Source organism: Tursiops truncatus, chromosome 19 (genome assembly GCF_011762595.2).
Source record: "Tursiops truncatus isolate mTurTru1 chromosome 19, mTurTru1.mat.Y, whole genome shotgun sequence".
NCBI classification, from domain to species: Eukaryota; Metazoa; Chordata; class Mammalia; order Artiodactyla; family Delphinidae; genus Tursiops; species Tursiops truncatus.
Window position 1 is genome coordinate 10,216,856 of NC_047052.1, and position 27,728 is coordinate 10,244,583.

At 43.4% G+C, this 27,728-nt stretch overlaps 1 long non-coding RNA gene across 1 annotated transcript in view; it reads left to right on the forward strand.

The window, feature by feature from the left end:
- The window catches only part of LOC117309136 (uncharacterized), a 103,163-nt gene that overhangs the window by 64,945 nt on the left and 10,490 nt on the right, over positions 1 to 27,728 (forward strand). The window contains exons 3-4 of the long non-coding RNA XR_004523394.2: positions 5,981 to 6,280; positions 8,723 to 8,835. This is a non-coding gene — a long non-coding RNA (uncharacterized lncRNA). The remainder of the gene's footprint in view (positions 1 to 5,980; positions 6,281 to 8,722; positions 8,836 to 27,728) is intronic.

A 27,728-nucleotide genomic window follows, 5' to 3' on the forward strand; every position in this document is an offset into this window, starting at 1 on the left:
ATCTGTGTTGCTCCTTCTTGAGCAGCTCCTCCTCTAGTGATGACAAGATGCCTGGTGAAGCTCACTGGCCCCAGGAACCTGCACAGAAAGAGACTACTCACTTCCTGGATTATACTTGCCAAGTTTTCGGCACTGAATCTCATTGGCCTAGCTTGGGTCATGTGACAATTGTGAACCAATCATTTGTGCCAGGGGAATGGTTTATGCTGATTGGCCCAACCTAGATCATGTGCCCATATCTGGAATCAGGGAGTGGAGTTAGGCTCTCTGAAACAAATGGATTTAGGCTGGAGGAGGGTAGTTTTCCCAACGGAAAAAAAAAAGATATGGTTACCAGGAAAGAATGGGGGAAAGCGGGGAATAGATACTGGGCAGGCCAAAGCAACAGGTGCTGCCACCCCTCCTCCGTGCTTATGACTCGTTGTATATTGTGTGGGATGAAGAGGCATTTAAAGCATTGTCATGTTGTCAAAGAACTAGTACTCAGGTGGCAGATAAGAAGCAATAAGAGAACAAAAAGGGGCATTATCTCTATTTTATAGTTCACAATAAGCAGTTAAACCAGGTGAAATAGGAACTCAAAAAGGGGAGGGATCATCTGTGGGAATTAGGGGTAAAATCATTATTGAGACATTCTGGAGAAGAAGGGTCTTGAAGGATGGGCGGAAAAGGTAGGCAATTGCCTCAGGAAAGATATGGGCCCCCTGACCTCCCCTGGTGTCACACCTGTGAATATGTTTCATTACATGACAAGAGGGACTTTGCAGATGAAATAAGGCTAGCAGTCAGTTGATAATCAGAAGTTGGGCAATTCTCAGGCACCGGGTCATCTAGAAACAGCTCACTGCATCTCTTCCCTGAAAGTTCCCCCTTAAAAGGGGTGTAGATGAGAAGGAAAGAGTGGCATCTCTGGTACTCAGGATCAGACAAAGGGTGTTTGTGTCACTTCTGGATATAAGAGGAAGGAGTATGTATTTTGGATCCTGAAATATTGGGATTTCTTAGACGCTGAGAAACAGGATTGGAAGTAATTGAAACTGTGGTTTAAGTGGCCGCCAGCTTCAGAAGCATCTGGGTGTTTAATAAAAACTACAGAATCCCTTTGAATCAGAAACCAGGTGAGCTTAGAAATCTGCATTTTAAGGTAACCTTCTCAGGTTGACTTTGAGGCACACTTGACTTTGACAGTGACTGACTTGTGAGGTCAATGGAACAGAATCTTAAGAATGGAGGACTGGACAGAATATGAAGGATTTAAAATTTTGGCTTTCTGCTTCATTTCCCTTCTGTGCTTTTCCCTCAAACTTTCCCTTCTACTTATTTACTTGCCATGATATTGGTCACACGTTTCCAGGTCTGCAGATGGGTTAGAGGTGGTGTGTGGCAGAGTTATTTAGAGTAGATACACGATGGTGGTTGGTGAAGAAAACATTTGCATTCTTGACTTTCCCCATCTCAAGCCCCTCTTCTGCATTTTAGAACAAGAGTTCTGAGTCTCTGGTCCATGGATAATTTTAGGGTGTTCACAGAGCTTCTGGAGACTAGGCTTCCAACTTGGTATTAGTACATTCGAGAATGTTCTGTGGAAGTCTCTATGGCTTTCTTTTTATGTCAAGGTGGTTTCTGATCCCGAGAAATATCAAAAACCACCACCTCAGAGACTCGTTTTTCTCAGGGACCAAGGTCTGTTCACACAGATTCTTTGGGGAGAACTTGGACACAGTTTGCTTCTAGTTCCATCTTTTAGTGCATTGGAACTCTAAAAGCCCCAGCAGCCAGCCCAACACCTTTCCTGTGTCTTGGGATTATGGAAATATGAAAGGAATTTGCTTTGCTGAGTAATTTTGAGTAACTTGAGCTGTGTATTTGGGGGAAAAGAGAAAAATCTATCAAGCAGTCCTGTGCCCTGCCCTATGGCACAGACAACGTTTCTCCAACCCACATGCCCCCCAAATTGAAATCACTGTTACCCTAAGGACAACGTGTGGTCCAGGAAGGGGTATGCCTGATTTTAGAAAGCCAGACTCATCGCTGGGGCGATCTTTAATAGAAGTCTTGCTTGAACAATGGTTTTTACCCCAGAGTGTGATCACAGCTGTTTTATTTTAGCTAATGCAGCAATTCAAGCAATTAAATCCACATTCCACTGTGGCTATTTAATTTCACGTAGTTCTCCGCGCATTGTCATGAAAGTATTCTTTGAGACTTGCAAAGTCAAAACAGAATGTAGACTTTTTTTCTTCTAAAATAGCCACACTTGCTTCTTCAAGTTGTCTTTTCTTGGTTGATGTCTCGTAAGGATGTCAACTTTTAATCTCTAGGAGTTGAGTTCCATTGGGAGACATGAGATTTATTATTCAGAGTCTATAGAATAAGTGTCATGGCAAATCACAGTCCAGGATAAAGAGGAGGACCTGTTCCTTTTAGCAACAAAATAACTTAAATCAGGGAGTTCATGTTGAAATCTGATATTGTTATAAAATTAAATAAGATGATTATCTCCTGGTTATAACATTATATATGAATAAAAGATTTGATGTTTTTATTGTGTGACTCCCCTTTCCTTATGATTATATATTGTGTAATTATTTTATTCAATCATTCAACAGATATTCATTGCGTTGCTACTATGTGTCAGGAATGGTGAACAAGATGGACACAGTTCTTGGCCTCGTTCCATTTTTATCCTTTCTGGAAAGACCGACAAGGAGCCAGGAAATTTAGAAAATGAATACAAGAATTGGAGATTGTGGTACATGTCAAGAAGGAAATAAAAAGGGGGTGAAATAGGAATGAACTGGGAAAGGAGGTTACTTTAATTAAAAAAAAAATACAACCATAGAAGCTCCCTCTGCAGATGGTATATTTAAGCCGATGCTTAAAGGAAAGATGATTTAAAGGAAAGGTTTGTATATTTATAGGAATAGGGGAAGGGCATCACAGGCAGAGGGAATTGGCAAGGGCTTGAGATGGGAAAGAGCTTGGAGCTTGGTGTGTTTGAAGAACTGCAGGGTGAGCGAAGTGGCTGGAGCACAGTGAGTGAGATGAGTGTGGAGGGAAAGTGATTATTCCTGCTCTTGCCTTATTGAAATGTGATTACACTGTTGGGTCTGAACTTACAGTGGCATAGTCACTGCCATTTTGCTTGCCACTGCCTGGGGGTAAGGTGTGCCCTTTCCAGCAAAACTCAGGATGAGCTGTACTGAGATCATGGCGCTTGGGGTGTTATGAACTAAATGTTTGTGTCCCTCCGCAACCCCCCCCCACCATAGTCATATATTGAAGCCCAAATCTGCAACGTGATGGTATTTGGAGGCGGGACCTTTGGAAAGTAATTAGGTCATGAGAGTGGAGCCCCCATGAATGGGATTAATGCTCTTCAAAGAAGCAACAGGAGAGACATGCTGTCTCTTTCCCTCCCTCCCTCTCTCCTTCTCTCTCTCAGTCATGTGAAGATACAGTGAGATGCTGGGTGGTCTATAAACTAGGAAGAGGATCCTCACCAAGCTTCCGACCATGCTGGCACCCTGATCTCAGACTTCCAGCCTTCAGAACTGTGGGAAATAATTGTCTATCGTTTAAACCATCAGCCTATGGTGTTCTGCTGTAGCAGCCTGAGCTGCCTAAGACGTAGGAGTGAAAAGTACTGCGGTGCTTTAACAAGGGAGCAAATTGAGTGAGTGTTTCTGCTTAGCTGTACTGAGAACAGCAACCAACCTGCAGCGTTCACAAAGTCAGAATCTAACCAAGATGCTGGGGAAATGTCTCCAGCCCTTTGAGCTAAACAGGAGCCTATACCAGGGAAATCTGACGACATTACAGGGTTTATTATTGTTCTATTGATCTCCTATTTTGCCTACTCTTAAATAGAAAGAGAAATGACCTAACTTTGGCAGCCAGCCTCAAGTGTGCTAAAGGGAAGACGTGAAGGGTTCCCACTCTAAGACTTGGGCTAAGGAATAAAGGGGCAGCAGGAATCAGGGAGAAGAAGGGGAGGAGAGAAAGATAATAAAGTCTGCTCAGGACTTCCCTGGTGGTGCAGTGGTTGAGAATCCGCCTGCCAATGCAGGGGACAGGGGTTCGAGCCCTGGGCCGGGAAGATCCCACATGCCACGGAGCAACTAAGCCCGTGCGCCACAACTACTGTGCCTGCGCTCTGGAGCCCGTGAGCCACAACTACTGAAACTCCCGTGCCGCAACTACTGAAGCCCGTGCGCCTAGAGTCCGTGCTCCGCAACAGGAGAAGACACTGCAATGAGAAGCCCACACACTGCAAAGAAGAGTAGCCCCTGCTCGCCGTGACTAGAGAAAAGCCCGTGCGCAGCAACGAAGACTCAACGCAGCCAGAAATAAATAAATAAATAAATTTATTTAAATAAATAAAGTCTGCTCAGTCAGCTTCCCTTCTCTTCTTCAAGTGAGTCGGTTATTACTTAATTTATCAAGAAGATCTAAAAATATTGGGATTGGGCTTTATCCTGCCCATTCAGTTATTTTCACAGAGCACCTACTCTGTGCGAAGTCCTGTGAGAGATAACTTCGGAGATGCTAGTGCAATTTACATACTGACTGTCGCCTCTAGGAGCTTGAAAACGTTGGGGACAGTCGCCATGTCCATGAATAAGGGCCGCGATAACTCAAAGCAGGGACACATTGTTTCTGGAGGGAGGAATCTCGAATGGTTGTATGAAGGAGGAGAAATATAAGTCAGGATTCGAATTATCGGTGGGATGTGGGTGATGGATATGAGAGCGGGAAGGAGTCTCAGGCACAGAGAACCTTGTCGTAGACAAGGCAAGTGGGACTGCATCGTAGGGCTTCGTAAGTATTGCCTGGAGAGCCTGTTACAAATGAAGGTGGTCAGGAACCATCCTGAGAAATTCTGATTAACAAGGCCAGGGTGGGGCTTAGGGATGTGAATTTTAAGGACATGTCACGTGAATCTGATGCAGAGCGTCCAAGGACCACCCCTGGAGGAATGCTGGTCTAGAGGAGAGCCGGTGAACCCCAGAGGTAGCAGTATTTGTTGAAGGGCATTCCTGTAGAATAAACTTGGGAAGGTTGGTAGGAGCCATGCACACAGAAGGTCTTAAATGCTAAGTGCTTTATTTTGCCACATAGCTACCATTTCTTTTTTCTTGAGCAGTCACTATGAACTAGATCCTCAAAAGAACATTGTAAGAAACTTATTTTAGTCCGATGTAAGATGAAGACCCCTAACCTTAGATGAGGGTAAGTGACATGTTCGTTTCCCCAAACAGTAAGTGGCAACACTGGGAATCAAACCCAGGTGGTTCAGTAGGTAATGGGTAATGGGGTCAATGTGATTAGAAATGAGATTGAGAACAATCGTTGGCTACATGATGAAACAGAAGAAATTGATGGTGGAGTGTCTCCTGAAACGGCGCAGACAAGGGTTAGGTACAAAAGACCTGCCCAGTGGAAGAGAGGGGAGATGTCGCAAGAATTCCTGGAACGTTTTGGGCGATTGTATCGCACGGGGTGGAGTGGGCCCATCGCACTTCTCAGTCAGTCACGATTTCATCAAGTTGGCAGAGGCCTTGCATGGCCACTTCCGCAAACCCTGTCCCTCTGGGACTCAGAGTACGTGGGTGTTGTCAGCACTGTTGGTGATGTGCTGACCTCCAAGCCTCTCTGGCACACGGAGGAGCAGTAAATTGTTGAGATGAAGGTGTTGAAGTCAGATGTCTTGGGTTCAAATTCTGACACTCCACTTCACTGCCTGAATGACCCTGGGCTAGTTTGTTTCATCTCTTGGTGCCTCCGTTTTCTCATCTGTAAAATGGAGAGGTAATATTGGCATCTTCAAGCAACGGATATGGGATTGAAATGAAATAACATATAAGAAAGGCTTAGAATCACTTCTGGCACAGAATAAACACTTACTATATGCTAGGATTTACTCATATTGCTACTATTTTTACTATTTTATTTTTGACTTTTATTTTTGTGCCTTCAGCTTCTAGGCATTGTGAATCTTGGACACGCCTGTTGCTAACTTGACAAGCCACAGGCTTATTTGTTCAGCACTGAGAGAAGTTTCCGTATCAAGAGCCTGCCTCTGAGGGAACGGACTGTGGACAGTGGTCAAGGAGAAATTCCTCTTCTGATTAGTTTTATTGCCCCTGTGACATCTGAGGAGTATGAAGTAGGCTGGTAATTCAATCCTAGAAGGAAATTGGAATATTAAAGAAACAGCTTATTGTTGCAATCCCATCAAACTTGCCTCTTCCAGTGGCAGTGAGAAGCTCCATTGTGGGTAAGGTTTCCTTCTTACAAAGTGAGCAACACCCTGCTAAAGGGGAGGGAGTGTCTTCTCTTCTGAATCCTTTTCCCTGGCGCTCTGTGACTGTTATGTCGGTAACTTTTATATATGATTCACATTCGTTTAATGACTGTAGGATTGATATATTTTCCCCACACTGGGCAATGAAACCAGTTATATTTGTTGACTCTCATTAGACTTCTTATTTATGTATAGAGAAGTGGGGCCACTGACCACATAAATCATGGCCATCCCAAGAAGTCTGATGTAAAGAAAATAAGCTGAATTATTTAAAGAGCACCTTCGCAGCTTACAGTTCTCAGAGAAAAGCTAAATGTAAGGTGGGAGCAAAAATATGCGCCTGAGACATATATTTACAACTTGGGGAAGAAGAATCCAGGAGGGAAGAGGAAGTACAAAAACTATGGGCCCGTAGCCAAAACGGAGTTGGTACATTTGAGGAACTGGGAGGCATTTGCGTGTAGTAGGCAAAGGGCAGCGGGCTGTGAGCGAGCAGAGAAACTTCAGGAACCAAGGTATATAAAGCTTGGACAGCCACGGTTTCATTTGGAATATGGTTGAAGCTGTGGAACATTTCTAAGCAAGACTGTAAGATATTATGACTTACATCTTTTAAAAATTCACTCTGGGGCTTCCCTGGTGGCGCAGTGGTGGAGAGTCCGCCTGCCGATGCGGGGGACGCGGGTTCGCACCCCGGTCTGGGAAGATCCCACGTGCCGCGGAGCGGCTGGGCCCGTGAGCCATGGCCGCTGAGCCTGCACATCCGGAGCCTGTGCTCCGCAACGGGAGAGGCCACAACAGTGAGAGGCCCGCGTACCGCAAAAAAAAAAAAAAAAAAAAATCACTCTGGGGTCTGGTAGAGAATAGATTCTAGAGGACAAAAGTAGAGGCAGAAGTTGGTTAGGAGGCTATGCTGTCAGGCTGTGAGTTAGAGTAGATACTCAGTGAATTGTGTAAAAATACTACATAATTCATTCTCCTAACATGCTTGAGCTGAAGAAAACTATGGATTACTCTGAAGTTAGTTGAAAATAAGTCATTGCTACCCCTGGAGAGTTACAGACTCTTCTTGAACTTCAAGATTTCTGAAAATTAGCTTGTGGCGTCATCAGCTCTTATGCCTGTGCGTGGGTGTAGCAGCTTCTGCACACCGTGGTCTGTGCGAACGGACAGCACTGCAGAACAGAGCACACTGACGAAAGGGAGAAGCCTGGTGTCTTAAAGAAAGGAGCCTTCTGTCAGTTGAAGGCCATTTATTAAAAAAATAATTAACCCAGAGGTACAAAGAGGTACAAAGTCCAGTGGAAGAGGGGGTGGGAAACTGGAGAAATGAAAACAAGTCCTGAGGTGTCATGGTTCCCAGCAGGAGTTAAACCAGGTGCTGGGGGGGAAGTGAGGACAGCAGGGCACACACTTCTTCAGGGCAGCTGGATCCATCTTGTGCAAGACTCAAGCCATGGACACGACCCACCCCAAGGGGACTACTTAGCATCAGGCGGCCTAAGCTAATTTGCAAACTCCTGACATTCTTAGAGTAATTGCAAGCCAATTTGGCCAAGGGCAAATGACTGCCAATGGTGAAGTCATTTTGCAGAATTTTCCTTGCTTACCCAAATCCTACAGCTGAAGGAAATAAGAGAAATTTAAGCAGTATATTGGACTCCCAGAGCAAAAGTCCTAAGGTAGAAAATGAACACCAACTTACAGAACCTTAGCCCTTCAGAAACCCATGGATTTAATGAATTCCAGCTTCTCTCCCCAGCTGACCCCAGTTTTCTTCCCTTCATTCCAGGCCTGGGGCTGCAAATTAGGTTTTTTAAAGTGTAGCTGAGCCTGCTTGTTGCCCACAGGCAAAGAAGCTCTGGTCGATGGAGAGGAGTTATAAGGAGGTCTGTTTTAGCTCAGAATTGGGGAAAAAAATGTTTTAGTAACCATAGCTGCCCCACAGTGGACAGACTACCTTGTGAAATAATAATAATAAGAGGTTAACATTTATTGAGCGTATACTATGCGTCAGACACTAAGTGCTTCACGTGCCTTATTTTATTTGGTCCACAGCATAGCTCGTTTTGCAGATGAAGAAACTATAGAAGGATGAAAGTTATGTGTCTGAGGTCACGTAATTATTCTACATCTTATCCCTGGGGTGGGGTTGGTAAACAGAGACTGCACGTTTGAAAGAACGAATGAAGGAATGAATTTAATTAAGTTCCAGAAATAGTTTTTGAAAAGCTACTCTGTGCCAGGCATAGTGTTAGGCATTTGGGAGTAAACAAAGACCAAGATGATCTAGATGATGGCTGGAAGATCTTTCCAGACTAATAGGAACGATTTAGGAGGTACTTTAGAATTTATAAAATTAAACATTTACAAAATTCCCAAAAATGTGGTGACAGCATTTGGTTGCATTTTCAGGTGGAGATGGATTTAGGAAAGACTTTCTGCATGAAAATGGCATTTCAACTGGACATAGAAAGATCATCTGGAGGGAAGTTGGAGACAGCTTGGGGACCGAGGAGTATTCCAAAGTATGGCATTTACCTTTTATTCATGTAATTCATAAAATTCATACATTTTATTCCTGAGTGTGAGGAATTCATGAGTGCTTTTTCTAGGAGGGGGTGATCTGAAAGTACCGAGAATGATCTGCTAGCTAGAAATGAAGAGATTTGGTTAAAAGCAAGAGTGACGGTCAGAGGCCAGTTCGATGTCCAGGAGAGTGGGAACAAGACCCTGGGTAGGAGTGATACGAGTTGGAGGAGAGGGGCAGGCGGCTGGAAGAAAGCTTTTAGAGGTAGCATCAGTGAGTCGGAAGTAGGCAGACTGACAAGGAAGACGGAACCAATGATGCTTCTTAGGTTTTGAAACCGATTAACTTGGAGGATGGTGGTACCATAAGTTAGGGACAGGAGACACTTTGGGGCCCTGAAGTCTGGGAGAAAGAAAAAGGAAGGAAAATTTGATCATGGATTCACCACGAGCATGAAAAACACTTCTCTTGCTTCCCTGCTTTCCACCATGGTGGGGGGGGGGGGTGTTGCTGATTGCTGTGTCCTAGCAGTCTGTGTAGCCAACTAGCATGTGTTAACTATACCACGTATTTCCCAGGTTGCCATGAACAAGACAACTTCAATCCTTGCCCCCCCTGGATTGCCCAAGTAACTATTAGCAGATGACAATTGTGGTAAAATCTTTGAAGGAAGGGTGTTAGCTTGAACAAGGCTTTGGCTAGGCTTCCATGAGAAATGCAGTTCCAGCTGATACCTGAATGCTAATGATGCCTGGAATACACGTTTTAACTCACATGCTCTGTTTTCTTGTGATTGGAGTAAAAAGCAAAAGATGTGGGCACTTGAAGCTGCTTGGACCTATGCACTCCAACTTTCGATGAAATCCTCAATGCAGGCATAAAAGGTCTCATTGGTGGGAGGTGCTGACCACGTCTGTCTTCAATGTCTGCCCTTCCTTCTGTTGGCTGGACCCACTACCTTGTCAGTTGGCCTTAGGTTGCCTGGGTTATTCTTAAATTAAATTCTGAAAACACGCTTCATTTTCTCCGAAGCAATGACTTCGGGGAGACCAGAAATGATGCTGTGGTCAGAGAATGACACTGGAATGTAGGACTGAGGGCTGAGACTCTGGCTGGAGATCACTCAGCCTGCCCACAAATCTAAAAATGCACAGTTTGACTGTGATGCTGGAAAATATCTCCTCATGTGTTGGCTTCTGCCAACAGAAAAGAGAAAGCCCAAATCACGGATGGCAGCAATATTATTAATTCAGGAATCTTAGCGCTCCAGCCTCGCTCATTTTGCCCTAATGATTAAAAAAAAAATCATTTCACAGTGAATTTGTCCTGTGCAGGTTAGTGAGAAAAGGGGAGGAAAAAGGGAAGGAAGGAGGCAGAAGGATAGACTGAGGCCTCTCTCTGGGGACCCTTCAGAAATGCCGTGGCCCCTCCTGGGGCACCAGGCTGAAGTGGATTTGAAGGCTTATCCGTCTGTGCCACTTCTGTCATCTTTCCTGGGATGTAGCCTTGCCGGTTTTGTTGTCGGATGCCTTTTCCTCGTGGTGGAAGTGTGTGCCAAGGTTGATCCAAGGGGCTTGGAACTGGGCTGAGCTTTTCATCCCCACGATCAAAACATCTCAGCACCCTTCAGTTTTCTTATTGTAGAAAACAAAAGCACATTTTTGCCTGTAGAGATCATTGGACCCACCAAGGGGTATTCAGTCTAGTATCAATCCGATAAAATACCAGCCACCGGGGGGGAAAGGGCAATGTTCATATCGAATTCTTCTTGGTTTTCCTTTGTTCATGTATGATCTAGAATTGCTGAGATCTTCAAGGTATCTTTCATTGCAAGTTCTTTTTACAGGTGACATGTGTCTTCATTCATTACCTGAGCACCTGCTGGATGCATGGTAATGGGTTGGGTCTGGTGAGCAATACAAAGTTAGCAGACATACGTTTCTTCCAAGACTATGCGTTTCTTGAGGGCAGGAAGTAAGGTGAACATAAATGCTTCTTTAGGAGGTTAAGATGTGGAGGTTATTATAGCAACAGAAGACCTTTGCTGTTATCCTATCATTTGGCAAGCACTGTGCTATGCTAGGCTCTGGGGACCTCTGCTTTGTCATCAGAGAAATCGCTGTTAAAGCTCTCTGGGGCTTGGGGAGCAAGAATTCACTCCTGGCTAGAGAATGGGAGAGAGTTCCTTGGAGGTGGTGCAACAGAGCTGAGTCTGAAAGAACAAGAAATGGTTTTTATAGGCAGAGAGGGTGGGGTGCGGGATTTGAAGTTGGGGAGATGGCCAGGGTGGAAATAGGAAGGCACCTGGCTGGGCTGAACCTTTACAGAGAGCGGTGGTCATGTATCTTATAGGTATGACTGCCTCTGTTTTAAAAAATCTTTTATTAAAATAGCAATATAAAAACACATATAAATCACACGCACAGCTCAAGGAATGTTCATTAACTGGATACACTCACGTAACCCACATCCAGATGATCAAGAAACAGAACACTACAGGCCCCCGTCCCTCAAGTTCCACGACACACCTCAGGGTAAACTCTCTCCTGACTTTGCACAGCACAGATTCGTCTCGCTTGTCTGTGAATATCATATAAGTGGAATTACACAGAGGGTTGTTTTTAGGTCTCTGTCTTCCTCGCTCCACATCACACTGTGAGATTCATCCTGCAGTTGTGTGCAGTTGTGGTCTGTTCTCATTTGCTGCTGCGTCGTATTCCGTGGCATAACTGTTCGACACTGTACTTATCCACTGCACTCTTGTTGGCATTTGGGTTGTTTCCGCTTCGGGGAAATGATGAATCCACTTCTATGAGCGTTCCTGTATAATGTCTGTGGGTGAACACATTGCCGCATTTCTGTTGAGTATATATCTAAGAATGGAATTTCTGGATTGTAGGATTGAAAATCCCCTTTTAATAACAAAAACTCCCATCTCATATGATTCTAATTATGCTTTTAATATTCCTGGGTTGGGAAATATACAATGATAAATATCTCCTGTGAATTCAATAACACTTTTGAATCAACTGGTATATTATCAGTCACAGAAGTAGATGTCCGTGATGTATGTTGTCTGCAGACAAGGTTCAATGTACATATGGATACACAGACCCCTTGCAATACCTCTGAGTACCCAGTTGGGAGCCACAGACTTAGGTGAATCGTGGGGCGTGAGGCTAAGGAACAGTCGTCCGTTGAGTTCAGTGACGTTGCTGCTTCTCTGCGCCAAGCCTCTAGTCTTAAATCTAGTGGAATTTTTCCTTCTCTGTCTTTCTTTTTCCCTGAGAAAGCACATATGTGCGCCCCTAACTATACTACAGCTAAGACATTATTAGGAAGATGGTGTGACCAAATGGCATGATGATGACTTTGGAGGGGGATCTGGGCTTGAACCCACAACCTGCCACTTATTAGTTGTGTGAAGAAGGTAAGGGATGAATTTTCTATGAGCCTCAGTATACTCATCTGTAAACTGGAAATGAGAATACCTACCTGGGATAAGGATCATGATAATCCAGTCAGTGGCTGTATTGTAAATGTCTAACACTCTGTCTTCTCCCTGAATGATGACTGCAGCATTGTTTTCATGGTCATTTCATCATCTTTTCCTACCTGTGTGTCTTCTCCTTGGGGTTAGGTTCTTCTAGGGGCACGTAGTACTCTTGTTTTGTCTCCTAACGCCTGCCCACCTCCTTATTATTCCCATAACTAAGGAGAAACATTTTTTTACTGAAGTATAGTTAATTTACAATGTTGTTAGTTTCAGGTGTACAGCAAAGTGATTCAGATATATAATACACACGTATGTGTTCTTTTTCAGATTCTTTTTCCATTTTAGGTTATTACAAAATATTGAATATAGTTCCCTGTGCCTGTTAATCTCAAACTCCTAATTTATCCCTCCTCCCCTTTCCCCTTTGGTAGCCATAAGTTTGTTTTCTGTGTCTGTGAGTCTATTTCTGTTTTGTAAGTAAGTTCATTTGTATCATTTTGTTTTAGATTCCACATACAAGTGATATATGATATTTGTCTTTCTCTGTTCTAACTTACTTCACTTAGTATGATAATCTCTAGGTCCATCCATGTTGCTGCAAGTGGCATTATTTCACTCTTTTTTTATGGCTGAGTAGTATTCCATCGTATATATGTACCACATCTTTATCCATTCATCTGTCGATGGACATTTAGGTTGCTTCCATGTCTCGGCTATTGTAAATAATGCAGCTATGAACATTGGGGTGAATGTATCTTTTTGAATTAACATTTTCCCCAGATATATGCCCAGGAGTGGGATTGCTGGATCATATGGTAACTCTATTTTTAGTTTTTTAAGGAACCTCCACACTGTTCTCCATAGTGGCTGCATCAATTTACATTCCCACCAACAGTGCAGGCGGGTTCCCTTTTCTAAGGAGAAACATTTTGATTGCTCAGCCCCACGTGCCCAGGCATCTTTCCTTGTCATATCTAAACAAATATTTTGTGTCCATGATCTATTTTCATTAGCCCTGCTGGTGGCCAGAGCAAATTCGATAAGTTCATTTTAGCCTGCGTACCTGTGGTCGATTATGACTTCACCAGTTCCCCATCTCCCTAGACAGTTGCCTTCCATGTTTTAATCCAGAGAAAAGAATGGTGGACTTTTCAGTCCCATGGCAGGCTTCTGAGGGAGTCATTTTTGGTCAAAGGGGACTTTTTCCATCACTCTCTCAAAACATTCCCTGTAGGAGACCCCCTATGTAATCCACAGAGGGTGGTTTGCACCTGCAAGGTGATGAGCACTGTATTGTGTAGGTAGAATGTCCATGGAGAGATGCTTAGTGGGATGCTTGGGTGGAAATGGGGGGATGAGCTGGTGTTGCCATTAGCAGGAGCTCCACGGTGTGAGGTCAAGATGATAGAGAACAACATTTTCACATGGAATCTCCGCCCTTCAAAACAAAATCTGGTTTCAGAGCTAAGCTAGTGGAGAGTCAGATGGTCTGGTCATTTGTCTGGGATTGAGGTCAGACCCCAAGATGGTGGGAAGTTTCTGGCAATGGTTATGATGAGAGCTGAGGATCGAGAAGGCAGTTAGGAAGGAGTGACAGGTCACACCCTCATGGGGCACAAGAGCGGGACTTCTGGGAATGGATTTCTAGGCAGCCGTAACTTTTGATGAAGAGCAGTCAGATGTAGTTGTGTTTTGAAGCACACAACTCTGGATCCAGTCAGTCCTGAAAATATTCAGAGCGGAGCAGACGGATTCTAACAACTTATTCATCTATTTGTAATGCCTGTTCTGACTGTTGTCCAACTGGCCTTAGACAGCATCAGTCTCCTCCAAGGTGAAAGGCAAGGGCTGCATTTTCTCTACCTTACTAGATATTTCTCTCCTCCCAGCGCTCTAAGCGTAGGTCTCCTGAAACTCCTGTAGACTCTCTCCCTCTCCCCCGCTCTCTGTCTCTCTCTGTGTCTCCCTCCCTCCCTGTGACAATGTAAGTTTCTCTCACGAGCTTTCAACCGTAAATGTCCACCCTCGGCATACAGAATGTGCAAAATTTAAATACGGGGAAAAATCGCAATCACCGAAATCAAATGTTAGCTTCTTGAAAATCCTTCCATTAAAACAATAATCAGAAAATGCTTATCTGCTTGCTTGATATCAACTAATGTTTAAAAAGCATATATCAAAGTTCTCTTGTAATTTCAGGGTTTGGAAATTAAAGGGGAAAAGAAGTTGCTGGGGAAAGTGTGTTAGAGTTTACTGAGCCCCAAATATCTGGAAAACAGTTTGAGATCCTTGGCCAAACTTAGAGCTCTGGCTGGGTTTTCATACCCCTGCTATTGACAGCTAATTTCTTGAGCAATTTATTTACTGTTTTCAAAAAAAAAAAAAAAAATTGGCTGCCTGGAGCCACCTCAGATGTGCAGCCTATTCAGAAATTCCTGAGTTCAAATGTCTTAAGCTTTTCTGTTTCCTTCTTAGCTCTCAAAGAACATTCTAGCAACATGACTGATTATTTGTCTGTGACCTTTCACCAGTGGGCACAAAAATGGAGAGGCCCTGCTTCTGAAGATAAGGCAAAAATGCTTTATCTCTAACGCAGCCTTATTTCTCAAAAAACATTTTAAAAAAATTTTTTAGTGTCAGAAGGAAGAGAAAGCTTAAACTCTTTTGATTTTGACAGTAGAATTTAACTGCTGGTCTCAAGAGGAAATGTCTATGTCTGCTGAAAACTTGGAATCTGGAGCTTGAATCTGATTTCATTTGTAAAAAACCCAGTCATTAGGACAGGGGATTTTTAAGGCAGTGAAATTACTCTGTATGATACTGTAATGATGGATACATGTCACGATACATTTGTCCAAACCCACAGAATGTACAACATCAAGAGTGAACCCTCTTGTGCTACACAGCAGGGAACTGTACTCAGTACTCTGTAATAGCCTGTACGGGAAAAGAATCTTAAAAAAAAAAAAAGAGTGGATATACGTATATGTAAAACTGATTCACTTTGCTGACCACCTGAAACTAACACAACAATGTAAATCAACTATACTCCAATAAAAATTAAAAAAAGAAAAAGAGTGAACCTTCATGCAAACTATGGACGTTGAGTGATAAGGATGTACCAGTGTAGCTGCGCTGATTGTAATGTGGGTCCCACTGTAGCGGGGATGTTGCTAATGGGGGAGCTATGCACGTGTGAGGGCAGGGGGTATATGGGCAATCTTTGCACTCTCTGCACATGTTTGCCATGAACCTAAAACTGGTCTAAAAAAATTAAATCTTTTAAAAAAATCACCTGTTTAGTGTCTGAACTAGACCTTAAATCTAGGTCATTGTGCGTAAGTTGCTCTGTGAATAACTCTTTGTGTTCCTGCAAAAGAAAGCGTGGAGAGGAGGGTCACTAGCAGACTGACCCTGGGAAGCACAGGTGAAGAAGTAGGGTTAGGGGCGGGGGGAGGGGAAAAGCCACTAAGAGGGCCCCTCGTGAGCAGAGCTTCGAGGTGGGCAGAGCCAGTGATGGAAAGCATAGGCACCCTGGGTTGGGAAGCTGTCAGTGAGCTGAAAATAGCCCAGGTCAGGGAAGTCCAGGTGGCTCAGGGAGAGACAGGGAGGCGTTGGCAGACGGTGCTTCCTTACCTTGGGCAAAGTACATCATACCCTAAGCCCCCATTTTCTGATCTTTCACAAGAAGGAATTGCGTTTCCACACTGGGTCCCCCGGATGACGGGTATTCCTTAACAGAACAGTTCCTTGGTCAAGTAAGTTTAGGAAGTATTAGGTTAAACTATGTGTGTGTGTGTGTGTGTGTGTGTGTGTGTGTGTGTGTGTGTGTGTGCGTATTCAACTGCAGAACATCTCAGAGCCTTTAATATCTAAGTGTGGGAGAGCGTGGATGGTGATTTTCTAAGATATTTGATCATAGACCCCCCATTATTGTTATTTTTTTCTGACAACATCTGTTAATGTCCTGAGGGTCTAATGGTCTGCGGTGTACGGTTTGGGACATGCCACACTAGACAGGTACACAAGTCCAGCCCACCTCCAGGGTTAACTGATAAACAAAAATTTTGGTTTCAGAGGACATTCAGAAGGCTGGAATCTGAAGGATTCCTGGCTCCCAAATCCCATTTTCGTCTTTTTTTTATCCACTGGACTTCTGAGTCGGTTTTCTTTTGGCAAGAGCTTTCTGGAGTAAATACAAAACAGGAAAACTAGTATATTTAGGAGAAGGTGCTGGGAAGTCATATTGTGGGCGTGGTAGGGACAATTACAGGGGTGAAGGATCAAGAGAGCTGTGCTCCCAGTTCTACTGTAAAAACTCCTCCATGGCTTTGGGGGGGTGTTTTCAGCCCTCATCTCACCTTAGAATTCCCCGGGGAGCTTTTAAAGGAAGACCTATACTTGAGACTCGCTCCCGGAGAGAAGGATGTGATTGGTCCGAGAGAGAGCCTGGGCATCTCTAGTTTTTAAAAGTCCCTCAGGTGATTCTCATGTATAGTTAGGGTGGAGACCTACTTTCTTGGAAGAAGAGTTTTATTTCTTGTTTATTTTTCTTCAGTGTTTTGGAATGTTGTCAGAGAATCGTATAGGCCAAAATTTGCTTCAATTGTGATAAAAATATAAAGACTCTCAGGATGTGATACTTCCAAGGGAAGACAGAGGGAACTAACATTTGTGATTGCTCTGCTGTGCAGAAGACCCTGTGTATATATCCTTTTATTACACACACACACACACGCACACACACACATCTTGTGAAGAAGGCTATTTTGAAACTGATTTGCTCACAGGGACTCTGAATTCAGTTCCTACTGCTGCTGTGCAAATTCCCACAAGCTTAATGGCTCAGAACAGCACACATTTATTACTTTACAATTCTGGAGGTCAGAGGTCCAAAATGAGCCTTAGTGGGCTACAGTCAAGGTGTTGGCAGGGCTGTTCCTTCTGGAAGCTCTAGGAGGGTCTAGGGGCTTTTCGAGCCCTGAAAGGAGCTGCCTGCATTCCTTGGCTGTGGTCCCTTCCTCCATCTTCAAAGCTAGCAATGTCCAGCTGAGTCCTCCGCATGCTGGCGTCTCTCTGGTTCTCTTCTGTCTCCTTTTTCCCCATTTAAAGACCTTGTGATTACATTTGGCCCATCTGGAAAATCCAAGATAATCTCCCTATGTTAATGTCAGCTGATTAGCAACCTTAATTCCATCTGAAATCTTAATTCCCTTTTTGCCATGAAACCTCGCATGTTCTCAGGTTCCAGGGGTTAGGATGTGGACATCTTTGTGGTGGTGTCTGTCACTCAGCCAATCCAGACACTGAGGTTCCTGCTCTGTGTTTGAAGCTGGGATGATTGTCAGAGCTCAGCCTTCAGGTCACAGCACTATGGAGCCATTTGCTTCATGGTTACTTTCAAAAACATTCCTTAATTGATTTGTGAAAACATATCATGGTGAAACTGGGGGCAAGTCTTTTAACCATTCTGATATGACTTCAGTTCACTGTTCTGTCCATCTCACTGGGATGACATCAGAGTACAATGTATATGGAAACCTACTTCATAAGTAATAAACCACCAACCCCTCTAAGAGATGGTCATTAGCACAGATCACACCAGTGGGGGAACCAGAATACAATTTTTGCTTCATTCACTCAGTAAGTAGTCCACTGGGCCATAAGCTTATTGAAGGTACGGACTGGATCTTATCTATGCTTCTCTTCCAGTCTAACCAATTCCAAAACAGAGGAGAAATTCCACACTTGCTGCAGAATTGAGAAATAGGTAAAAGGCTGGGTGGAAGATTGCTAAAACCCAAGAGGAATGCAGGAGTAGATAAGCTGAAGTTTCTTGCCTTGGGGAATTAAAGAGCTAGAAGAGGCAAATGGAAACGTGCAAATAGTAGAGTGGAATCTAGTATTATAAGAGAAGCAGAAGGAAACAGTTCTGGAGTTTCCAAGGACGGAGATTTCAGGACTGAATTGAGGAAATCAGGCAATGCTTAATTGACACTGTGACATCGGGTGACAGGGCTTTTAAAATTCATGGAACTCACTTCCCATCCCAGGGTAGACATTGCTAATCAATCTTGGACTCTTTCCCACCAAGCCAATGCTTAGGACCACCCACCCATTGTTTGAAATTGACAAGCAGGTTGAGCCCCATTTATCCTATTGGATTCTAGGTAGGATTTCTCTACTGGCAGTTCAGGAGATAAATTTTGCCTGAAACTCACTGATAGCAAAGTGTTATCTTAAGGTCCCCTTGGGCATCTGTAGTAAAGCAGCTCACTGTTTGTAGATTTCTCTGGATGAACGTTCCCAGCAGCACAAAACTTTCTTTATGCCTCAGCACAAATTTTGTTCTGATTGAGAGCCAGGGTTGGAAGGCTCTGTTTATACCCACAACCATGTAATTTAAGGGTCTGTTGCTGACCCCGTTGGTAAGAAGCATGCACTTTGAAAGCACACTGACATATGAGTAACCACAGCCTGAAACAATGGCCCACTTGTGAATCTGTTTGCACATAATTGCTCACTGCTCTGTCGTAAAATCTTGGTGACAATGTGATGAGGTACATTCCCAAGTTTGCTCAGAGGACACCCTGTGTGTCTCCATCCTCGGCATGGCAAGGGAGGATTCCCCAGACAGAAGCTTTTGGGTTAATATAGAGGGCATGAGGAGAGAATAACCCTGGAGGGTGACAGGGCCTTATTCTCTGTTCTGGAAAGGTCTTACTCCTCAGCACTTGAGAGAGGACTTCTCCCATTAAACACGATTCACTTGACCCTGAGTCTGGGACAAAACTGAAGGATAGGATTATGCAGACTCACTTGGCATGGTCTCTTTCTGCTCTGAAACCATGACATGTCGTTTACTTTTCAGCAAAATCATGCAGAAACCTGTGGTCCAGAATATTCACCTGAAAAAAACAAGTCTCTCTTCAGCTGAGGGTTTCCATCTTTTAAAAGTGGAAAGCATTTTTTAAAAAGCATTTTTACCTTCATCATAACTGCGAATAATTTTCTGTGTGTTGCTACAGATATACAGTGTTGTTATCAGACTGACGGGTAGTTATCTGGGAGGATAATCTGTGCTTCCACAGAAAGGAGAACAGCATCCTGACCTGGATCGTAGGCTCCGAAGTAGGAGATTGGTCTGTTTTGGTTTTTTTTAAATCCGTTTTCCTGTTTATCTGCAGGAATTAGACCAATAATAGCCAGGTGATTGCCTCCTATTTTCACTTATCAGCCACTTAGTGGGAGTTTTGAGCTGGTTCTCCAGGTAAGAAAAGTGTAGTGAGGACGCTTAACTGGGCATTCCAGGTACTGATTCTGGCTGATCTAAGCAGAAAAGGATTTATTAAAAGGGTATTTTTAGGAGGGCTAGAAACCAGGCTCCGATTTACACAGAGACAAAGATCAAAACCATGCCCTAGAACTGGTTTGGCAGAAAAGCACAAGCCCTGAATACTTGGACTTACAGCCCTGTAGTTGTGTCCTGGGAGCTCAAGTTTGCTGCAGCCTCTATTGCTGCCTGAGATGGTCCCACTTCCTGGTACCGCTGGGTCCTGTTTCAGAGTCCATTGTGGGTGCATCTGATTGGCAGAGCCTGGGTCACGTGTTCACGCTGTAGCTGCAAGGGAGTCTGGGAAAAGAAGTACCTGACATTTGCAGCTTCTGTAGTGGGACACAGGGAGAATTCTCCAAACTTAGAAGAAAGTTGAGATGCTGGGAAGCCAACAAGCTTGAAAAGTGTCTACCAGAAGGGATTCAAGACAGAGTCACCAGGATGTGCACAATCATAGCTGCATAAAAGATCACTCAGACACAGCCTGGCCCTCTCAGATCTTATAGTTCATTAGAGGGGGTGGGTCACAGCCTGTTCTGACTTATCTTACAGTTATTCTTGCACAATTCAGTAAATAAAGGTATTTGGAGGCTAGAGAAGACAGATGTAACAGCTTGAAAATTATTACAGTATTTTGAAATAGAATTTAGATATAATTATTTGAAAGCAGCACCTGCGTTTTTAAAAATGTATCACAAGAGAATGGTGAGTGGTTGTTAGACTTATCTTCCGTGGCACAGTTTTTTCCCATTTTTTGAGAAAACTGGGCTTTGGAGAATGGAGTATTTGTGAGGAGATGACCCTCTTCTGATGGGTATGTGGATCTCGCATTTCTAAGTTTGTTTAGAGAGATGCCCAATAAAGCCTGAGCCTAAGGAGGAATAGGAGGTGAGGCTACAAGTGAATTTTATTCCTGCTGTTAGTCAACCAAGGAAGAGATCGGTTTAGACAAACCACAAAGGAGACATGGATCTCTCGCTTTTGGGCTCAGTGTTTAGGTAGAGCATATAAGATCTCAGATACGTAGGCATGAACTCCTAGGTGCTGAGAGTTAAAGAGAGGCGAGAAGTTTGGAGTTGCCTTCAGCTACGTGGAGCCACAAGCCGACAGTGAGCTGGTCATTCTCGGTGAACAGGTTATCTGCACTCTAGGTACTCTTGGTTTTGGTGTTGATTTCCCTTTTAGCAAAGTCGGATGCGACTCTTCTGACATTGTCTCAGTTAAGTTATGGAGTATAAAGAGAAGGGTCTTTTGTCCACATTTAGGCTAAAGTATGAGTCATTTCTCCTGCTCCAACCCTACCCAAGGCCAGTGGGGTGGACGCACCAGGACTCCTATAAGAAATATAAATCTTAGGGCAGAGTCAGAGCTGCAAAGTCTAGCTATCCTTCTCAACCTAAATCTCCTTGCAGTGGTGAGCTTGATGGTTCCAAATGTTATAACTGATAAAGACGAGAAAGAGGGAGTTCTTTATATTACATATGAGAAGTGAGGGAGCGTATAGCCCTAGAGAAGATGACGAAGCTCTAAATAAAATGTGGCACTTGCCGCGTCAGCCCTCAGCACTCGGTTGTACCAAAAGCTGGGGAAGAATACTGTTCAACGCCACTACCCTCTGTTCTCTCTATAAAAGGAGAGGTTTTTTTGTTTTATTTTATTTTTTTAACATCTTAAAAGGAGAGTTTTTGTGGTACTCTTTGGAAGAAAGACTTCTCATTCTTTCTTAAAGATGTCGTCCCAAATCACTCTCGCTTCTGATTGGTAGTGGTGGCATTTGGCACATCCTCTGGTTTGGCCACTTTTGCAAGGTTTGCTTGATTTCACAATTGCGGTTTTTCTGCAGGATGACATTATTTGATCTAGTAATTTTCATGCAAATGAAAGATTGAAAGGACAGGCCGCGGAGTGAGATACCAATGTCCTGCATTTTGTGTGGAAATCAATTTAAAGGAGGGCTAAAACCCCAGTGGACAAGACTGTTGACTAGACATTCCTTATAAGAAATACAGTTGAGAAAAACTGAAAAAAAGACTGATGGCTGAGTGCTGACCACAACCCAGACATCTGTCATAGTTCCCCCCCCGCCAAGCAAATCCTCACTGCAGCCTTACAAGGAAGGAATTATTATTGTATTATTGACAGTTTATGGATGAGTTAAACCTGGTAAAACCCTTCTGGTAGAAATCTGCAGAGAGGTTTAGTGTTTTGTCTCCCTGCCAGCCTCTCCAGAGCCATCTCACACCACCTTCTTTCTCCCTCTCTGTTTTCTAGCCACATGGATCTTCTTCCATTTCTTTGGTTTTGCCCAGCCTCCTTCCGCCACAGGACCCTGGGGTGTGCTCTTCCTTTTGGAATATTCTCTTTGTATTCTTACCATACCCTTTGCTTAGTTATTGCCAGTTTCTCCTCCTGGTATCCATGCGTTCCAGCAGGACGTCCCTGCCATTCCAGTTCTACAGCAGGTTTCTACTTTGTAGCACATTCCTCTCCTTCAGGGCCTTCTTCCTGGTTTATAACTTGACCTCATTGAAATCATCCCCCCACACCGTCCCCCCAGGGGCAGCTCCCCCATTAGACGGTAAGCTCCACGAGATCAAAGTCCATGCCGGGCGTGGCTCACTGTGCATCCCCAGCCCCGTCTCACCGAGTGCCATATCACTGGTCCTCAGTATTTGTTAAAGGAGCAAAGGAGGTACATTTAGAGCAACGTTCTCAGAGGCTTACTGATAATTTAGTGGCAGAGCTGAAATTCAGACCTAGTCTCTTGGATTCCAAAGTCAGTAAATAGTGGTGTAAGGATGTGCACTCTGGCCTGAGGACCCGTGTTTGAATCCTAATGGTGTCACTCCCTAGCTTTGTGATCTTGGGTGGATTAATTAACCTTCTGTGACAAAGCTTCTTTATTTTTAAAAGGTGGTTAATAAAAGTAGCTGCCTCAAAGAGTTCCTGTGCCCGGGGCTGCGTCATCACCAGTGTTATCGTACCATCCTCCTCTATTAGGATATATGTAGCCAATGATTATATAGCATGACAAGGGAAGTATGTACACAGTGCCTTGGATGAGGAAGCTCTGAATGCTGTCCAGGGGCATCGGACCAGGATTAACTTCCTAGAAATGTTAGCAGCGGAGCTTGGTCCTAAGCTAGATTCAGAGAGAGGCATTAAAGACCCCTCAGAACCTCCACTTCCGGCAGCCTGGCAGATTGGATTCAGAGGCTGCCTATTGTGGATTGAATTATGTCCTTCCCCCAAGTTCATACACTGAAGTCCTAATCCCTAGTATTTCAGAAGGTGACTGTATTTGATGAAAGGGACTTTAAATAAGTAATTAAGTTAAAAGGAGGTCGTTAGACGGGCCCCAATCCAGTAGAACTGGTGGCCTTCTAAGGAGAGGATTTGGACACAGACATGCACGGAGAGAAGACCATATGAAGACACAGGGAGAATATGGCCAACCGTGAGCCAAGCAGAGAGGCCTCAGAGGAAACCAGTCGTGCCTACACCTTGCTCGTGGACCTCTAGCCTCCAGAATAGGGAGGAAATTAATTTCTGTTATTTAGGCCCCTCAATCTGTGGTACTTTGTTATGACAGCCCTAGCAAACTGACACAGTGACCCTATGGGCAGTGCAAGGCTGGAATTTGGGGTGGAGACCCTCAAACCAGGAAGTGCTGCTTCAGTGTGAACGGGGCAGTAGAAAAGCTGTGCTCCCTAGTTGGGGGGACAACCAGGAGCTTGGTGCTGTTTGGGGGTCTGTATAGGGGAAAAAACCTTCCCAACAGGAAACAAAGTCACAAGTTTGTGCCACACTTGGGTGTATAATCTGAATTTTCACTATCAAGTTGTCATTGGAATTTGATTCACAAAATAATTGGTCTTAAAAATAATGGTGGTGGGCTTCCCTGGTGGTGCAGTGGTTGAGAGTCCGCCTGCCGATGCAGGGGGTGCGGGTTCGTGCCCCGGTCCGGGAAGATCCCACATGCCACGGAGTGGCTGGGCCCGTGAGCCACGGCCGCTGGGCCTGCGCGTCCGGAGCCTGTGCTCTGCAACAGGAGAGACCGCAACAGTGAGAGGCCCGTGTACCGCAAAAAAAAAAAAAAGTGGTGATAGAATTAAATCTAAATATTTCGATAATCATAATAGATGTAAATTTCTTAGTTCATGTGTTAAAAGATAGCAATTCTTAGACTGGGAAAAAAACCTGCCACTTTTTGTTTACAAGAGATATTTTAAATGTATCATAACATGGAAAAGTTGAAAGTCAAAGGATGGAAAAATATATATCAGGCAAAACTAAAATGGTCATATTAATGTTGGACAGAAAAGATTGTAAGGTAAAACACATTATTCGGATTCGTCTAATCCTAATACAAGGAAATCACTAACCAGAAAGGAACTAGAAAGTTGACCCTGAATGTGTATAAGTAACAAGATAATCACAAAATATTTAAAACAGAAAATGGATGGAATTACAAGGAGAAATGGGCAAATACAAAACTGTACTAAGAGATTGAAGCATATTTCTTGTAGATACCAATAGATTAAACAGACAGACATCAGTGAAAATACAGATCTGAGCAACACAGTTATGTAATGGGCACATATAGAAGGCCATATGTTTGGCAATTTTAATGCATCACTTCAAACAGAGCATTGCTCAACTAAAAAAAAAATCCATAGTGGAATTTAGAAAATATTTAGAACCAAATAACAATACAAACACTATATATCAAACACTTGAGGGACAGGCAGACATGGCATTTAGAGTGAAATCTTGGGCTTTACATTAACAGATAAGAAAGATTAGATTCAAAATTAATGAAAAATCACTCAACTAAAGGATATGGGACCATCCACCAAAATGAACCAGCTGATGCTTTGGGTCCTCTGTCTTTGACCTCCTTGCCTCCAATGATGCCTTTCTTCACACTATTCTACTGTCTTTTGTCATTGTTCCATCTTAGATCTTGCCATCTCAAGATCCGTATCTTAAATCTTCCAAGTTAGTTTCTGCCCCGGAGTCTTTGCACTTAACTCTCCCCTCTACCTGGAATCTTCTTCCTCATTTCATTTAGGGTTCTTCCCAAAGGTTTCTTCCTCAGAGATGGCTTCCTTGACTCTTTTATTCAAATAGTACCTCTGACCATCATTCTTTATCCCTAGACTATAGAACATATATGTAATATAATAAGAAATCATTAGTGATACCTATCACCCATCCATCTCTCTCTCTCTCTCTCTCTCTCTCTCCATCCATCCATCTATGTCTATCATTTCTGCTCATTTATTACCCCCGCTGGAGTGTAAGCTCTGTGAGTCCATGGTTGTTGTCTGTCTTATTCACAGTGGTAGCTTCAGCATCTAGAACTGAACCTGGTGACTGATAAGGCTTAGAAATATTTTTGATGAAATCAATGGATGAATTAATCTACGCCATTCATAAAAATACTAAATATCTGATTTGAAGGGAAAAATTATTCATAATTTCTCTCCAATAATTGAATTTCTCCTTTGGAATGTTTTATAAAAGTAAATCTTTTAAGTGCCACGCACAATTATGAAATATGTTCCCGGGACCTTATACTTTTATAAAACCGTAACTGAATGTGTAGTTTTGATGACATTTGACTGGGAAAGCACAGTATTTTTATGTGAGTTGACATTATCACTTTCAAGTCTTCTTCTAAAACATATCCTTGATAAGAAAATCACAGCTGGGGGGAGTAAGGAAGCGCCTTCAGTTCATTTGTTTGGGAATTAATTATTATGTCATTATTTAAAGTATCAGCAGTCTACTTTACCCAAGAAAACGTGTTTTCTATTATATAAAGAATTGTACTGTTTGGCACTGTGCGCACTCTTAGAAGTTGCATTTGTAGTTTATAGTTTTTGGGTAGCACCCCTTAAAATTTGTAATCATATTGTTGAAAACTGTTTTATGGCCTGAAAGTACTATATATTGCGAAAGCTAGGCAGAAAAAAAATACTATCTTTTGTAGCACCAAGCCCTCTTTAAACCAGTTATTTGAATTTTTTTCCTATTGTGGAAGGGACATGTAAACAACAAAAAAATTAAATGTTTGCCCAGAAAATGATGCTTGGTAACATTTAACCATTCCTCTCCCCATCTTGCTTTCAATGGTAGCTCTGGGGCCAACACACTCACTGTGGTTCAGTGTATCTTATTCCAACACAGATTGGCTTGGGTCCCTGCCCAGTTGTCCTGAAGAAATACAAAATCAGGGATCAGCACAAGTTTTCATGAGGCCTGAAGAATTGTTCCCATGTGTATTTCTCCTTCATTTCTTTCCCCCTTCTCGTCCCGATTGTGTTCAAACCTGCTCTCTGGTCCTCTTGCAAGATCTCATCTCAAAAGATCCCCCAGTATCAAGAGAGCTTATTTTTATCTGCTTATATGTTTAAAGTTTGCCAAAATTGAAGGTACCTTGAGGAGGCCAAATTTTTCCTATTGAGAGTTCCCAGAAAGATTTTGCAAGGATTGCAAAAAAGTTTCCCTTGTACCATGTCTCAGAATAGGCTGAGTTATGCTGAAGGAACAACTCCTCCATCTTGATGGCCTCACAGAACAGAGGCTTACTTCTTGCTCTGTCTACATGCTTGTATTAGTCAGGGTTCTCCGGAGAAACAGAACCAGTAATAGACACACATATTTATTATGAGGAAATGGCTCATACAATGACAGAGGATGAAAAGTCTGGTGGTCTACTCTTTGCAGGCTGGAGACCGAGGAAAGCTGATGGTATAATTGAGTCTGAATCTGAAGGCTTGAGAACTAGGGGAGCCTATGGTGTAAATCCCAGTCTGAGGGCAGGAGAAGATGAAATGAGCTCACACATTGAGGCAGGAGAAAAAGGGGCAGATTCCGCCTTTCTTTGCCTTTTATTCTATTCTGGCCTCAATGGATTGGAAGATGCCCACCCATGTTGGGGAGGGCCATCTGCTTGACTGGCTTCATGAGTTCAAATGCTAATCTCATTCAGAAACACCCTTGCAGATACACCTAGAAATAATGTTTAATCTGGGCATCCCGTGGCCAGTCAAGTTGACACATGAAATTAACCATCATGGTTTTTATCGTGGCTAGACTGAAGGCTTTAAGCCACATCCCTGTAAGCCCCAAACTCATACTGCACCGACCATGTAGAATGATTCAGGCCACGTGGTTGATGCAGTTAAGTCACGAACTGCCTCTTAGAGCTTTGTGTCTCTTCAGTTCCAATAGCATTGGCCCATAAAATCCCCTGGCCACACTTACCTTAAAGGGACTGGGCAAATGTCGGTTCAGTGTCTTTCTACCGTGCTCAGAAGGAGAGAGAATTGTTTAACTCTAATGATTGCCTGCCACGCCATACCTAGTTGCTTGGGAGGAGCAGTCTAGAGCACCCTGTTGTGAAGTCTTGAGTACTGTGTCTGTCCTCGCTTATCAAGCAAGGCTGCGATCAGTCAGCGTTATCTGTAATGCCAGAGTCAGGACCGTGGAATCACATGGGCTGGGTAGTTCCCTTTCCTGGATGGCCAGCATCGGTGCTTTTAAGAAGCACAGAATCTCCATGGAGATTTCGACAAATACTACAGAGGCTCAGGTTTCATCACTAAAGTCTTTTTCCTAAAGTTCAACGTTATTCTATCTCTCTAATTTTATCTGTCAGATATGCTCCACCAGAACAAAAGGAGAATATGGCAATAATTTTCTAGTCCCAGCAGTGAGAGAAGAGTATGAAACCTGCTGTAGATATAAATTCTGATAACTAGTGAAGAGTTCTCTGCCTTATGGCAGAAAAAGGAGATCCATGGTTTGGACTAATTATCCCCCTAGGCCAATATAGCGTATAAGATTTCATCTCATATAATAACTCTGATTGATTGGATGGGGCTGCCTCGAGTACTCCGTGGGACGGATACAGGTCCGCATCAGAGCTTATCATGAAAACTGCGCAGTGATTGATTAACAATGTCTGTCATTGGTTCAGTAAGGGTAATAGTGGAACACATGTCAACCGTTTGTCTTTGCTATTCCACATCATCATTTCCCACGCATC